Source organism: Oncorhynchus clarkii, unplaced genomic scaffold, assembly GCF_045791955.1.
Source record: "Oncorhynchus clarkii lewisi isolate Uvic-CL-2024 unplaced genomic scaffold, UVic_Ocla_1.0 unplaced_contig_4472_pilon_pilon, whole genome shotgun sequence".
NCBI classification, from domain to species: Eukaryota; Metazoa; Chordata; class Actinopteri; order Salmoniformes; family Salmonidae; genus Oncorhynchus; species Oncorhynchus clarkii.
Window position 1 is genome coordinate 191,419 of NW_027261108.1, and position 15,490 is coordinate 206,908.

General features: G+C 50.7%; 1 protein-coding gene across 1 annotated transcript in view; it reads left to right on the plus strand.

The window, feature by feature from the left end:
* Nucleotides 1–15,490, plus strand: part of LOC139404868 (unconventional myosin-X-like) — a 297,547-nt gene that overhangs the window by 50,638 nt on the left and 231,419 nt on the right. The gene's annotated exons all lie outside the window — the stretch shown is intronic.

Here is a 15,490-nt window from a genome sequence, read left to right on the forward strand (position 1 = left end):
GTAGAGTAGCGGTGGTGTAGGGAGTAGCGGAGGTGTAGAGAGTAGCGGAGGTGTAGGGAGTAGTAGCGGAGGTGTAGGGAGTAGCGGAGGTGTAGGGAGTAGTAGCGGAGGTGTAGAGTAGCGGAGGTGTAGAGAGTAGCGGAGGTGTAGAGAGTAGCGGAGGTGTTGGGAGTAGCGGAGGTGTAGGGAGTAGCGGAGGTGTAGGGAGTAGTAGCGGAGGTGTAGAGTAGCGGTGGTGTAGAGAGTAGTAGCGGAGGTGTAGAGAGTAGCGGAGGTGTAGAGAGTAGCGGAGGTGTAGAGAGTAGCGGAGGTGTAGAGAGGAGTAGCGGAGGTGTAGAGAGGAGTAGCGGAGGTGTAGAGAGGAGTAGCGGAGGTGTAGGGAGTAGTAGCGGAGGTGTAGAGTAGCAGAGGTGTAGAGTAGCGGTGGTGTAGAGAGTAGCGGAGGTGTAGAGAGTAGCGGAGGTGTAGAGAGTAGCGGAGGTGTAGAGAGTAGCGGAGGTGTAGAGAGTAGTAGCGGAGGTGTAGAGTAGCGGAGGTGTAGAGAGTAGCGGTGGTGTAGAGAGTAGTAGCGGAGGTGTAGGGAGTAGTAGCGGAGGTGTAGAGTAGCGGAGGTGTAGAGAGTAGCGGTGGTGTAGAGAGTAGCGGTGGTGTAGAGAGTAGCGGAGGTGTAGAGAGTAGCGGAGGTGTAGGGAGTAGTAGCGGAGGTGTAGGGAGTAGTGGAGGTGTAGAGAGTAGTAGCGGAGGTGTAGGGAGTAGCGGAGGTGTAGAGAGTAGTAGCGGAGGTGTAGAGAGTAGTAGCGGAGGTGTAGAGTAGCGGTGGTGTAGAGAGTAGTAGCGGAGGTGTAGAGAGTAGCGGAGGTGTAGGGAGTAGCGGAGGTGTAGAGTAGCGGAGGTGTAGAGAGTAGCGGAGGTGTAGAGAGTAGCGGAGGTGTAGAGTAGCGGAGGTGTAGAGAGTAGCGGAGGTGTAGAGTAGCGGTGGTGTAGGGAGTAGCGGAGGTGTAGAGAGTAGCGGAGGTGTAGGGAGTAGTAGCGGAGGTGTAGAGAGTAGCGGAGGTGTAGAGTAGCGGAGGTGTAGAGAGTAGCGGAGGTGTAGAGAGTAGCGGAGGTGTAGAGTAGCGGAGGTGTAGAGAGTAGCGGAGGTGTAGAGTAGCGGTGGTGTAGGGAGTAGCGGAGGTGTAGAGAGTAGCGGAGGTGTAGGGAGTAGTAGCGGAGGTGTAGAGTAGCGGAGGTGTAGAGAGTAGCGGAGGTGTAGAGAGTAGCGGAGGTGTTGGGAGTAGCGGAGGTGTAGGGAGTAGCGGAGGTGTAGAGAGTAGCGGAGGTGTAGGGAGTAGCGGAGGTGTAGGGAGTAGCGGAGGTGTAGGGAGTAGCGGAGGTGTAGGGAGTAGCGGTGGTGTAGAGAGTAGCGGAGGTGTAGGGAGTAGTAGCGGAGGTGTAGAGTAGCGGTGGTGTAGAGAGTAGTAGCGGAGGTGTAGAGAGTAGCGGAGGTGTAGGGAGTAGTAGCGGAGGTGTAGAGAGTAGCGGAGGTGTAGAGAGTAGCGGAGGTGTAGAGAGTAGCGGAGGTGTAGGGAGTAGCGGAGGTGTAGAGAGTAGCGGAGGTGTAGAGAGTAGCGGAGGTGTAGAGAGTAGCGGAGGTGTAGGGAGTAGCGGAGGTGTAGGGAGTAGCGGAGGTGTAGGGAGTAGCGGAGGTGTAGAGAGTAGCGGAGGTGTAGGGAGTAGTAGCGGAGGTGTAGAGTAGCAGTGGTGTAGAGAGTAGTAGCGGAGGTGTAGAGAGTAGCGGAGGTGTAGAGAGTAGCGGTGGTGTAGAGAGTAGCGGAGGTGTAGAGAGTAGCGGAGGTGTAGAGAGTAGCGGAGGTGTATAGAGTAGCGGAGGTGTAGAGAGGAGTAGCGGAGGTGTAGAGAGTAGTAGCGGAGGTGTAGGGAGTAGTAGCGGAGGTGTAGAGTAGCGGAGGTGTAGAGTAGCGGTGGTGTAGAGAGTAGCGGAGGTGTAGAGAGTAGCGGAGGTGTAGAGAGTAGCGGAGGTGTAGAGAGTAGCGGAGGTGTAGAGAGTAGTAGCGGAGGTGTAGAGTAGCGGAGGTGTAGAGAGTAGCGGTGGTGTAGAGAGTAGCGGTGGTGTAGAGAGTAGTAGCGGAGGTGTAGGGAGTAGTAGCGGAGGTGTAGAGTAGCGGAGGTGTAGAGAGTAGTAGTGGTGTAGAGAGTAGCGGTGGTGTAGAGAGTAGCGGAGGTGTAGAGAGTAGCGGAGGTGGAGCTGGAGGGAGTAGCGGGATGTGCCCAGTTTGACTGGAGCTTGGAGCGAGATTCCCAAAGGCTGGAGTGTCAGCCTTCTCATCCACTCCAATTTCTCTCCAGTAGCCCTCTATTCATGAGCTCAGGGCGTGCCCGGCCCAGCGTGCATCTGGAGTCTACTTGTGTCCTGCTAATAGCCAATTGCTTTAGCTACTGTAATGGAGTTCACAAAATATTTTCATAAAGAAACTGATAGAACACACAGGTGATAAATCAAGGTGACTTACAAAAGATGAGGACCAAGAGTAAGAGAAAGAGTATAGTGATGTAGTGTCCACAACTAAAGAATCATTATGGAATCTGAAAAGACACGTATCCTGAAAGAGAGAGAGGTGTACTTACTACGTGCACATGCTAACAGAAAGGAACGAGGTGGGTAGATAAGTGTTTGTAGCAAAGTATTTATAAACAAAAAATCTGATCTCTTAAAAGTTTTGTTAATTTTTGTTTTGTTATCTAGGCCTGGCATATTACCACGTTCAATAAGGAGCTTTACGTTTAGACTGAGTTATTCTGCCTAAAAACCTTTCGGCCTATCTATAGAAAAATAAAAAACAACTCTGCATCTCTGCCCAGCCTGGATAGGATGTTTCGCATCCCCAGTGGCTCAGCCTTGGCAGAGAGGATATTCTCCCCGGCTGTTCTTCTCTCCAGGCACCAACACCTGAGCCGGAAGCCACTGATCTTCTCTCCAGGGACCAACACATGAGCCGGGACTGACCAAACTCCTGTTTCTAAAAATGAATTCTAAAAACAAATTCAAAGGCAATGATTTAATACAATGAAATGTTGTTTAAATGCTGAGTGCTTTATATCTCTACCAGCCTATTGTGTCGCACTTGCAAGCACTTGCAATTGCTTAACAATGTATTTCTTTGTCGGCTATAGCCTTGAAATGATTGAGATCATCTTCTTAGGCTCCCTGTCTGGCTCCTGACCTATTCAGAGTGTTAATATGCTGTTTAATATGACATATCACCTATTTGAAATTATGTTGCTTATTACATTCTCCTTTTCATGTTAATTCAAATACTTTTCATTCAAATCCATATGGTTTGGTTTCAATACTTAAAAACCAAATGGTAGGTTGGTGAACAAGCACTACCCCATGAGCGGTGAACAAGCACTACTCCATGAGCGGTGAACAAGCACTACTCCATGAGCGGTGAACAAGCACTACTCCATGAGCGGTGAACAAGCACTACTCCATGAGCGGTGAACAAGCACTACTCCATGAGCGGTGAACAAGCACTACTCCATGAGCGACATCTGCTCTTCTTCTACAGATTTGGTTCAAGTGTCTTCAAGATAGTACAAATAAAGTAGGTGTTTATGTTTCATAAGGGGCAGGTAGACTATACCTCAATAGCTGCAGATTCAACTACCACTCAATGATCCAACTTTTGCATGTAAAACCCCACTTTAGGAACTTAATGCTAATCAGTAGCTGTGCGTGGGTAAAATCACTGGGGAAGCCAAGCCTGTATAAAAGCCATATTACAACCTATGTTGTGATAATTGCGTTGTTTGCTCTATAACCCATTGGTTCATTCACCACCGTGCTATACAATGAGACCATAACAACAAAGAGACAACAGTCTGGGGGAATCAATTCAGCTACACATTTGTTTCATCACAAAACCCGGAGAGAAAACATCTGTCCAGTGAAGTACACAAAGCAAATACTGCTTATAACAAACAGTTATATGACCTAAGGAATGGTCAAGTTAACGTTTCCGACAGTTTACTAAACAATTAGGTTGCGCCAGGACAACCCGCTCAACTCTGATTGGCTAATTATTGTCTAATTGTTTTATCAATGTGCTGGTTTCAAACAATCAAACGCCACGGAGGAAACATGTCATACTCTTTTTGGCCAGACAGCATTAGATACATGGGTTACACATACTGAGACAGAGGGGCGCTGTTTCCCTCGCCCTGATGATTTCTCCAGTGAGATTCAGCCACTTGTGAATTGACAGAATTAAGAGACAAAATATACATTATTTTATTGAGGTTTTATTGGTCAAGTATTTTGGGAAGCCTGGCTTCCCATGGCGTCGTTGAACACACATCACCGATGCCAAGGTGCCAGAGGTCAACAGAGACATTAACATCGGGTTGAGCAGGTTGTGTATTTTACACATATATTTGACAAATACACTGTATCTACATATCTTTTATTTATTTATATATTTGAGAAATACATTTTATTGAAATATATTCCACTCATGACTCGCCTGCCGTCAAACACTTTCCGCGGTGTTGATCTGCATCATCATCTCTTGTTATAGTAGTAGAATCTAATTTGATTTCAATAACGTACTCTCTGTCTCTCTTCAATCCATCCTCTTTATCTGATACACTGAGGCAGTTAGTGCCTAAAGAGCAGGATTTGGACGGTGGTATAAACACCAGTCTGGCTCTGTAATTTGGAGTTACGTAATAACAGCTGATCTTCTTACATCTACAGAATAACTAAACCAGTTGGTCTGTAATTCTCTTCTGGCTTATGTTCCAAATGGCACCCTATTCCCTATTCTAGTGCACTACTTAGCACCCTATTCCCTATCTAGTGCACTACTTAGCACCCCATTCCCTATATAGTGCACTACTTAGCACCCTATTCCCTATATAGTGCACTACTTAGCACCCTATTCCCTATCTAGTGCACTACTTAGCACCCTATTCCCTATCTAGTGCACTACTTTTGACCACTAGATAGGGAATAGGGTGTTATTTGGAACGCAGGCCTCTGCTCCGTCAGACCAGACCACATGCTGCAGCTTTTCTTTTCTACACTGGTACCAGGCACAGTAACTATAACCACACACCATTATAGGGTCACAGCACATAGCAACAGTAGCCTATACTAAAAGGGTTCAATTTAATTTGACCTGGATTTATTAACAAGGAAGTTCCATTGAGGTCAGAATTAGTCCTTCTTTCCCAATGGAGACCTGGATAAGGGAATAACATAGAACATAGTTAGGTCTACAGTGTTTTTCCTTATGTCGTCTAGCCATTCATTCACCATGTGATAACAATGGTTAACATCTGGCTAACTGGTCAATATGGTTGTTTCATCTTTAATGATTGTCTGCTGTTTCCATATATAGTTATTTTGACCAGGGACTCCAGGACTATACACTCCAGGACTATACACTCCAGGACTATACACTCCAGGGACTATACACTCCAGGACTATACACTCCAGGGACTATACACTCCAGGACTATACACTCCAGGGACTATACACTCCAGGGACTATACACTCCAGGGACTATACACTCCAGGACTATACACTCCAGTACTATACACTCCAGGGACTATACACTCCAGGACTATACACTCCAGGACTATACACTCCAGGACTATACACTCCAGGGACTATACACTCCAGGGACTATACACTCCAGGGACTATACACTCCAGGACTATACACTCCAGTACTATACACTCCAGGGACTATACACTCCAGGACTATACACTCCAGGACTATACACTCCAGGACTATACACTCCAGGGACTATACACTCCAGGGACTATACACTCCAGGGACTATACACTCCAGGACTATACACTCCAAGACTATACACTCCAGGACTATACACTCCAGGGACTATACACTCCAGGACTATACACTCCAGGACTATACACTCCAGGACTATACACTCCAGGACTATACACTCCAGGGACTATACACTCCAGGGACCATACACTCCAGGGACTATACACTCCAGGGACTATACACTCCAAGACTATACACTCCAGGACTATACACTCCAGGGACTATACACTCCAGGGACCATACACTCCAGGGACTATACGCTCCAGGACTATACACTCCAGGCAGGACTATACACTCCAGGGACTATACACTCCAGGGACCATACACTCCAGGCAGGACTATACACTCCAGGGACTATACACTCCAAGACTATACACTCCAGGACTATACACTCCAGGGACTATACACTCCAGGGACCATACACTCCAGGACTATACACTCCAGGCAGGACTATACACTCCAGGGACTATACACTCCAGGGACTATACACTCTCCAGGCAGGACTATACACTCCAGGGACTATACACTCCAGGGACTATACACTCCAGGACTATAGACTCTCCAGGCAGGACTATACACTCCAGGGACTATACACTCCAGGACTATACACTCCAGGGACTATACACTCCAGGACTATACACTCCAGGGACTATACACTCCAGGGACTATACACTCTCCAGGCAGGACTATACACTCCAGGGACTATACACTCCAGGGACTATACACTCCAGGGACTATACACTCCAGGGACTATACACTCCAGGACTATACACTCCAAGACTATACACTCCAGGACTATACACTCCAGGGACTATACACTCCAGGACTATACACTCCAGGACTATACACTCCAGGACTATACACTCCAGGACTATACACTCCAGGGACTATACACTCCAGGGACCATACACTCCAGGGACTATACACTCCAGGGACTATACACTCCAAGACTATACACTCCAGGACTATACACTCCAGGGACTATACACTCCAGGGACCATACACTCCAGGGACTATACGCTCCAGGACTATACACTCCAGGCAGGACTATACACTCCAGGGACTATACACTCCAGGGACTATACACTCTCCAGGCAGGACTATACACTCCAGGGACTATACACTCCAGGGACTATACACTCCAGGACTATACACTCCAGGCAGGACTATACACTCCAGGGACTATACACTCCAGGGACCATACACTCCAGGCAGGACTATACACTCCAGGGACTATACACTCCAAGACTATACACTCCAGGACTATACACTCCAGGGACTATACACTCCAGGGACCATACACTCCAGGGACTATACACTCCAGGGACTATACACTCTCCAGGCAGGACTATACACTCCAGGGACTATACACTCCAGGGACTATACACTCCAGGGACTATACACTCCAGGACTATACACTCCAGGCAGGACTATACACTCCAGGGACTATACACTCCAGGGACTATACACTCCTGGGACTATACACTCCTGGGACTATACACTCCAGGGACTATACACTCCAGGGACTATACACTCCAGGACTATACACTCCAGGACTATACACTCCAGGACTATACACTCCAGGGACTATACACTCCAGGACTATACACTCCAGGGACTATACACTCCAGGACTATACACTCCAGGACTATACACTCCAGGCAGGACTATACACTCCAGGCAGGACTATACACTCCAGGGACTATACACTCCAGGGACTATACACTCCAGGGACTATACACTCCAAGGACTATACACTCCAGGACTATACACTCCAGGACTATACACTCCAGGGACTATACACTCCAGGGACTATACACTCCAGGCAGGACTATACACTCCAGGGACTATACACTCCAGGGACTATACACTCCAGGACTATACACTCTTAGAAAAAAGGGTTCTTCTGCCGTCGCCGTAGGAGAACCCTTTTGGGTTTCAGCTTGAACCCATTTGGTATCCATGGAAAAAGGTTCTACATGGATCCCTAAAGATTTCTACCTGGAACCAAAAAGGTTTCTACTCGGAACCAAAAAGGGTTCTTCAAAGGGTTCTCCTATGAGGACAGCCGAAGAACCCTTTTAGGTTCTACATAGCACCTTTTTTTCTAAGAGTGTAGGCCTCTATATAGGGAATAGGGTGCCATTTGGGACACATCTGAAGTGTTATCTTCAGCCTTATGTTTTTATGTTAACCTCTAGTTAAATCCGATCTGTGCCCTACATGCACAGAGATATCCCAGCAGTGGCCAGTTAGACTCTGGCTGCGGTGGATTGCAGCCTTTATTTTAGGCTCCTGACCGATTCTATTTTTTATGCTGACCTCAACTGGTCTCCTCCATTATTTCCTATGACGCGGCTTCTGGACATCCATTTGGATCCAGATTTCTAGGTCAACGTGTCGGCAGTTCTGGACGTTCTGCTCACTCCGGACCTCTGAAATCCATTACCTCATTTTCGCCAGCATGTCAAACTGTGCAACTAGAGGCAAACAAAACTCTTGATCACCTTTACTCCACACACAGAAATGCATACAACGCCTACAAAACAGGAAGTACCAGTGACGTGCTCAATACGGAAGTGGTCTGATGAAGCGGATGCTAAGCTACTGTTTCGCTATGTTCCGCGGTTCATCCGATAACATTGAGGAGTTTACCACATCAGTCACCGGCTTCATTAATACAGTGATTCGTCGACGTCTAACTAAATGCCTTCAATGCCTCTTCTTCGTGTGATCTCGCTCTCCGTGGCCGCTGACCGTTAGCACCCTAGGATCGAATCTAATAATAAATAATAATAATTTTTTGTTCCATTGGATGCGTCTCAATCCACCGATGTTGCACTTCCACATCTGCGTTGAAAGGTGGCAGAGCAGTGTTTGTCAAACCATGAGACATCCCGAAAATCGGTCTTCTCGAACAGTTTGACCTGCAAACTAATGTGACCCCACTGTGGAAAGGGTGGATTCCTGAAATATGAAGGTAGTTTTGTGCCTACAATACTTTAAGACAGCGCTACAGGGAGACAGGACGGACAGCTGATCGTCCTCGCAGTACAGGATGGCAACAACAACTGCCCGAGTTACACCAAGAACGCACTATCCCTCCATCAGTGCTCAGACTGTCCGCAATAGGCTGAGAGAGGCTGGACTGACGGCGTGTAGGCCTGTTGTAAGGCAGGTACTCACCAGACATCACCGGCAGCAACGTCGCCTATGGGCACAAACCCACCGTCACTGGACCAGACAGGACTGGCAAAAAGTGCTCTTCACTGACGAGTTGCGGTTTTGTCTCACCAGGGGTGATGGTCGGATTCGCGTTTATCGTCAAAGGAATGAGCATTACACTGAGGCCTGTACTCTGGAGCGGTATCGATTTGGAGGTGGAGGGTCCTTCATGGTCTGGGGTGAGCATTACACTGAGGCCTGTACTCTGGAGCGGGATCGATTTGGAGGTGGAGGGTCCGTCATGGTCTGGGGTGAGCATTTTGTCACTGTAGGCAATCTCAACGCTGTGCATTACAGGGAAGACATCCTCCTCCCTCATGTGGTACCTTTCCTGCAGGCTCACCCTGACATGACCCTCCAGCATGACAATGCCACCCGCCATACAGCTCTTTCTGTGTGTGATTTCCTGCAAGACATTAATGTCAGTGTTCTGCCATAGCCAGCGAAGAGCCCGGACCTCAATCCCATTGAGCACGTCTGGGACCTGTTGGATCAGAGGGTGAGGGCTAGGGCCATTCCCCCCAGAAATGGGTGCCTTGGTGGAAGAGTGGGGTAACATCTCACAGCAATAACATGGAAAGCTGGTGCAGTCCATGAAGAGGAGATGTACTGCAGTACTTAATGCAGCTGGTGGCCACACCAGATACTGACTGTTACTTTTGATTTTGACCCCCTCCCCTCTTTGTTCAGGGACACATTATTCAATTTCTGTTAGTCACATGTCTGTGGAACTTGTTCAGTTTATGTCTCAGTTGTTAAATCTTGTTATGTTCATACAAATATTTACACAAGTTAAGTTTGCTGAAAATAAAAAATATTTTTTTGATGAGTTTATATACACTACCAGTCAAATGTTTGGACACAACTACTCATTCAAGGGGTTTTCTTTATTTTCTACATTGTAGAATAATAGTGAAGACATCAAAACTATGAAATAACACATAAATGGAATCATGTAATAACCAAAAAATATTAAACAAATCAAAATATATTTTATGCTTGAGATTCTTCAAAGAAGCCACACTTTGCCTTGATGACGGCTTTACACGTAAGCATTTGACAAATACAATGTAATTTGATTTAGTTTGCTTTCAGACAATGGAACAGAGTATTATCTTGTTTCTATATTAACCTCTAGTCTGCTTCTAGACAATGGAACAGAGTATTATCATGTACCTTATCGTGTACCTCAGCCTTCCTCTCCCTGTCCCAGACACACATTGGCTCGCACACTCACACACATACCCAGCCCTCTCCTAATGTACAGCCTCTACTCCCCGTCCAAGCCTCCCGTCCCTGGTGAGTTTCTGGAGCTACATTTAGCTGTGTTCCATTAAAGAGAAAATAACCTTGATCTTTCTTTAATGGAACAGGTTTTTAGACCAGAGTGCTGCTGGCTGAATGATCCATCGCTTTTTCTCTGTCTCTAATGGGGTGTGATGATCACAATGAAAAACACAAAGTAGAGATCTACAGGGGATTGATTTCTTCATCCCGCTCCTGCCCTCACTAGCGGCTTTTCATACTGCACCCAGCACTCACCGGCTGGCAATCTGTCTGACTCATGCCCGCTTTTACAAGAACTGGTCCCGAAACCAACTGCAGTCCCACAATGTTATTTTAGGTATGTGACACAGCTCACTTGCCAGCCATTGTCCCAGCCCTATAGGCAATATCAAATGTGCAAAAACTGACTTTCAACGTGGCACCGGCAAATTCCTGCCCTGCTAGAGCTGCTCCGGTCAACTTTAAGTGCTGTTATTGTGAAGTGGAAACATCTAGGAGCAACAACAGCTCAGCCGCGAAGTGGTAGGCCACACAAGCTCACAGAACGGGACCACCGAGTGGTAGGCCACACAAGCTCACAGAACTGGACCGCCGAGTGGTAGACCACACAACCTCACAGAACGGGACCGCCGAGTGGTAGGCCACACAACCTCACAGAACGGGACCGCCGAGTGGTAGGCCACACAACCTCACAGAACGGGACCGCCGAGTGGTAGGCCACACAACCTCACAGAACGGGACCGCCGAGTGGTAGGCCACACAAGCTCACAGAACGGGACCGCCGAGTGGTAGGCCACACAAGCTCACAGAACGGGACCGCCGAGTGGTAGGCCACACAAGCTCACAGAACGGGACTGCCGAGTGGTAGGCCACACAAGCTCACAGAACGGGACCGCCGAGTGGTAGGCCACACAACCTCACAGAACGGGACCACCGAGTGGTAGGCCACACAACCTCACAGAACGGGACCACCGAGTGGTAGGCCACACAACCTCACAGAACGGGACCACCGAGTGGTAGGCCATACAACCTCACAGAAGGGACCACCGAGTGGTAGGCCACACAACCTCACAGAACGGGACCGCCGAGTGGTAGGCCACACAACCTCACAGAACGGGACCACCGAGTGGTAGACCACACAAGCTCACAGAACGGGACCACCGAGTGGTAGACCACACAACCTCACAGAACGGGACCACCGAGTGGTAGGCCACACAACCTCACAGAACGGGACCGCCGAGTGGTAGGCCACACAACCTCACAGAACGGGACCGCCGAGTGGTAGGCCACACAAGCTCACAGAACGGGACCACCGAGTGGTAGGCCACACAACCTCACAGAACGGGACCGCCGAGTGGTAGGCCACACAACCTCACAGAACGGGACCACCGAGTGGTAGGCCACACAACCTCACAGAACGGGACCGCCGAGTGGTAGGCCACACAACCTCACAGAACGGGACCACCGAGTGGTAGGCCACACAACCTCACAGAACGGGACCACCGAGTGGTAGGCCACACAACCTCACAGAACGGGACCACCGAGTGGTAGACCACACAACCTCACAGTACGGGACCACCGAGTGGTAGACCACACAACCTCACAGAACGGGACCACCGAGTGGTAGGCCACACAACCTCACAGAACGGGACCGCCGAGTGGTAGGCCACACAACCTCACAGAACGGGACCGCCGAGTGGTAGGCCACACAACCTCACAGAACGGGACCACCGAGTGGTAGGCCACACAAGCTCACAGAACGGGACCACCGAGTGGTAGGCCACACAAGCTCACAGAACGGGACCGCCAAGTGGTAAAGATCATCTAAAGTGTAAAGATCCTCTTTCCTCGGTTGCATCACTCACTACCGAGTTCCAAACTGCCTCTGGAAGCAACGTCAGCACAATAACTGTTCGTCGGGAGCTTCATGAAATGGGTTTCCATGGCAGAGCAGCTGCACACAAACCTAAGATTACCGTGCACAAAGCCAAGCGTCGGCTGGAATGGTGTCTACACCCAGCCCTGTCCTGGTGATGACTCTGTCTACACCCAGCCCTGTCCTGGTGATGACTCTGACTCTGTCTACACCCAGCCCTGTCCTGGTGATGACTCTGACTACACCCAGCCCTGTCCTGGTGATGACTCTGTCTACACCCAGCCCTGTCCTGGTGATGACTCTAACTCTGTCTACACCCAGCCCTGTCCTGGTGATGGCTCTGACTACACCCAGCCCTGTCCTGGTGATGACTCTGTCTACACCCAGCCCTGTCCTGGTGATGACTCTGACTCTGACTACACCCAGCCCTGTCCTGGTGATGACTCTGTCTACACCCAGCCCTGTCCTGGTGATGACTCTGACTCTGTCTACACCCAGCCCTGTCCTGGTGATGACTCTGACTCTGTCTACACCCAGCCCTGTCCTGGTGATGACTCTGACTCTGACTACACCCAGCCCTGTCCTGGTGATGACTCTGACTCTGACTACACCCAGCCCTGTCCTGGTGATGACTCTGACTACACCCAGCCCTGTCCGGGTGATGACTCTGACTACACCCAGCCCTGTCCTGGTGATGACTCTGTCTACACCCAGCCCTGTCCTGGTGATGACTCTGACTCTGTCTACACCCAGCCCTGTCCTGGTGATGACTCTGACTCTGTCTACACCCAGCCCTGTCCTGGTGATGACTCTGACTACACCCAGCCCTGTCCTGGTGATGACTCTGTCTACACCCAGCCCTGTCCTGGTGATGACTCTGACTCTGTCTACACCCAGCCTTGTCCTGGTGATGACTCTGACTCTGTCTACACCCAGCCCTGTCCTGGTGATGACTCTGACTCTGTCTACACCCAGCCCTGTCTTGGTGATGACTGTGACTACACCAAAAATGAGAACCTTGTGTAGAGGTAGGGAGTGTTGAGGTTAGGGCCTTGGGTCTAGTGTTTAGGGTTTAGGATTATTTATATTCTCCATTTTATGCCTTGTTGGACTAACAACTCTCTTTCCACCTCACTACCCCACTGAACGCGGGCGCCTGGGTGACTCATACTGTTTGGCCAGGCTGGGATGAGAACCAGTTTCAGTGGTCAGCTAGTGGAGAGGACACATTCGGCTGTAGACAGACAGTCCCTAGCGTGCTCCAACATCAACAGGAAGTGACTAGTGATTCCTGTTATTGCAGGTCTTCTCTCCTCGCTTTCCAACCATCTATTCCTCCTATTGCGTCCTGCTACAGATCCCTGTCTCCTCACTGTGACATGGCTGGGAGGTCAGTCACTCTGCCACATTAACAGAGAGGGGGTGTGACCAGGGTGGGGGTGTGACCAGGGTGGGGGTGTGACCAGGGTGGGGGTGTGACCAGGGTAGGGGTGTGACCAGGGTGGGGGTGTGACCAGGGTGGGGGTGTGACCAGGGTGGGGTGTGACCAGGGTGGGGTGTGACCAGGGTGGGGTGTGACCAGGGTGGGGGTGTGACCAGGGTGGGGATGTGACCAGGGTGGGGGGTGACCAGGGTGGGGGTGTGACCAGGGTGGGGATGTGACCAGGGTGGGGGGTGACCAGGGTGGGGGTGTGAGCAAGGTGGGGGTGTGACCAGGGTGGGGGTGTGACCAGGGTGGGGTGGGGGTGTGACCAGGGTGGGGGTGTGACCAGGGTGGGGGTGTGAGCAGTGTGGGGGTGTGAGCAGGATGGGGTGGGGGTGTGGGCAGGGTGTGAGCAGGGTGGGCGTGTGACCAGGGTGGGGGTGTGAGCAGGATGGGGGCGTGAGCAGGATGGGGGTGTGACCAGGGTGGGGTGGGGGTGTGGGCAGTGTGGGGGTGTGAGCAGAGTGGGGTGGGGGTGTGAGCAGGGTGGGGTGTGAGCAGAGTGGGGTGGGGGTGTGAGCAGGGTGGGGTGTGAGCAGGGTGGGGGTGTGAGCAAGGTGGGGTGTGAGCAGGGTGGGGTGGGGGTGTGAGCAGGGTGGGGTGGGGGTGTGAGCAGAGTGGGGGTGTGAGCAGGGTGGGGGTGTGAGCAGGATGGGGGTGTGAGCAAGGTGGGGTGTGAGCAGGGTGGGGTGGGGGTGTGAGCAGGGTGGGGGTGTGGGCAGGATGGGGGTGTGAGCAAGGTGGGGTGTGAGCAGGGTGGGGTGTGAGCAGGGTGGGCGTGTGAGCAGGGTGGGGTGTGAGCAGGGTGGGGGTGTGAGCAGGGTGGGGGTGTGAGCAGGGTGGGGTGTGAGCAGGGTGGGGTGTGAGCAGGGTGGGGTGTTAGCGGAGTGGAGGTGTGAGCAGGGTGGGGTGTGACTAGGGTGGGGGTGTTAGCGGGGTGGGGGTGTGAGCAGGGTGGGGGTGAGCAGGGTGGGGGTGTTAGCGGGGTGGGAGTGTTAGCGGGGTCGGGGTGTTAGCGGGGTGGGGGTGTTAGCGGGGTGGGGGTGTGAGCAGGGTGGGGGTGTGAGCAGACAGACTAATGACTGTGTAGCAGCAGGATGGGAGGACAGACAGACAGACAGACAGACAGACAGACAGACAGACAGACAGACAGTTGGATCAGATGATGGGCAGACAGACAGACAGACAGAGAGTTGGCTCAGATGGATGGGCAGACAGACAGACAGACAGAGAGAGAGAGAGAGAGTTGGCTCAGATGATGGGCAGACAGACAGACAGACAGTTGGCTCAGATGATGGGCAGACAGACAGACAGACAGTTGGCTCAGATGATGGGCAGACAGACAGACAGACAGTTGGCTCAGATGTTGGGCAGACAGACAGTTGGCTCAGATGATGGGCAGACAGTTGGCTCAGATGATGGACAGACAGACAGGCAGACAGTTGGCTCAGATGATGGGCAGACAGACAGTTGGCTCAGATGATGGGCAGACAGACAGACAGAGGCTGACTCAGTAACTAGTCCAGTTAACCCTCTGTTGGCAGCAACTTTGAAAATGATCTCCATCTTCCCAGCTAATGTGTTCTGTCTGAATGAAGTGTTATTCTGTTTCCCCTCTGAGTGGCCCTTCAGTTGACACAGATTCATGTTGCATCTTGTGTTTAGCCAGAGGCATCAGGTTCTAGTAGCGTGCTCCCACATGATGCTTTTATTCTGTTGTTATGAGTCATGCTGTCTCTCTATCTGTTGTGTTTCAAGGGGCCCC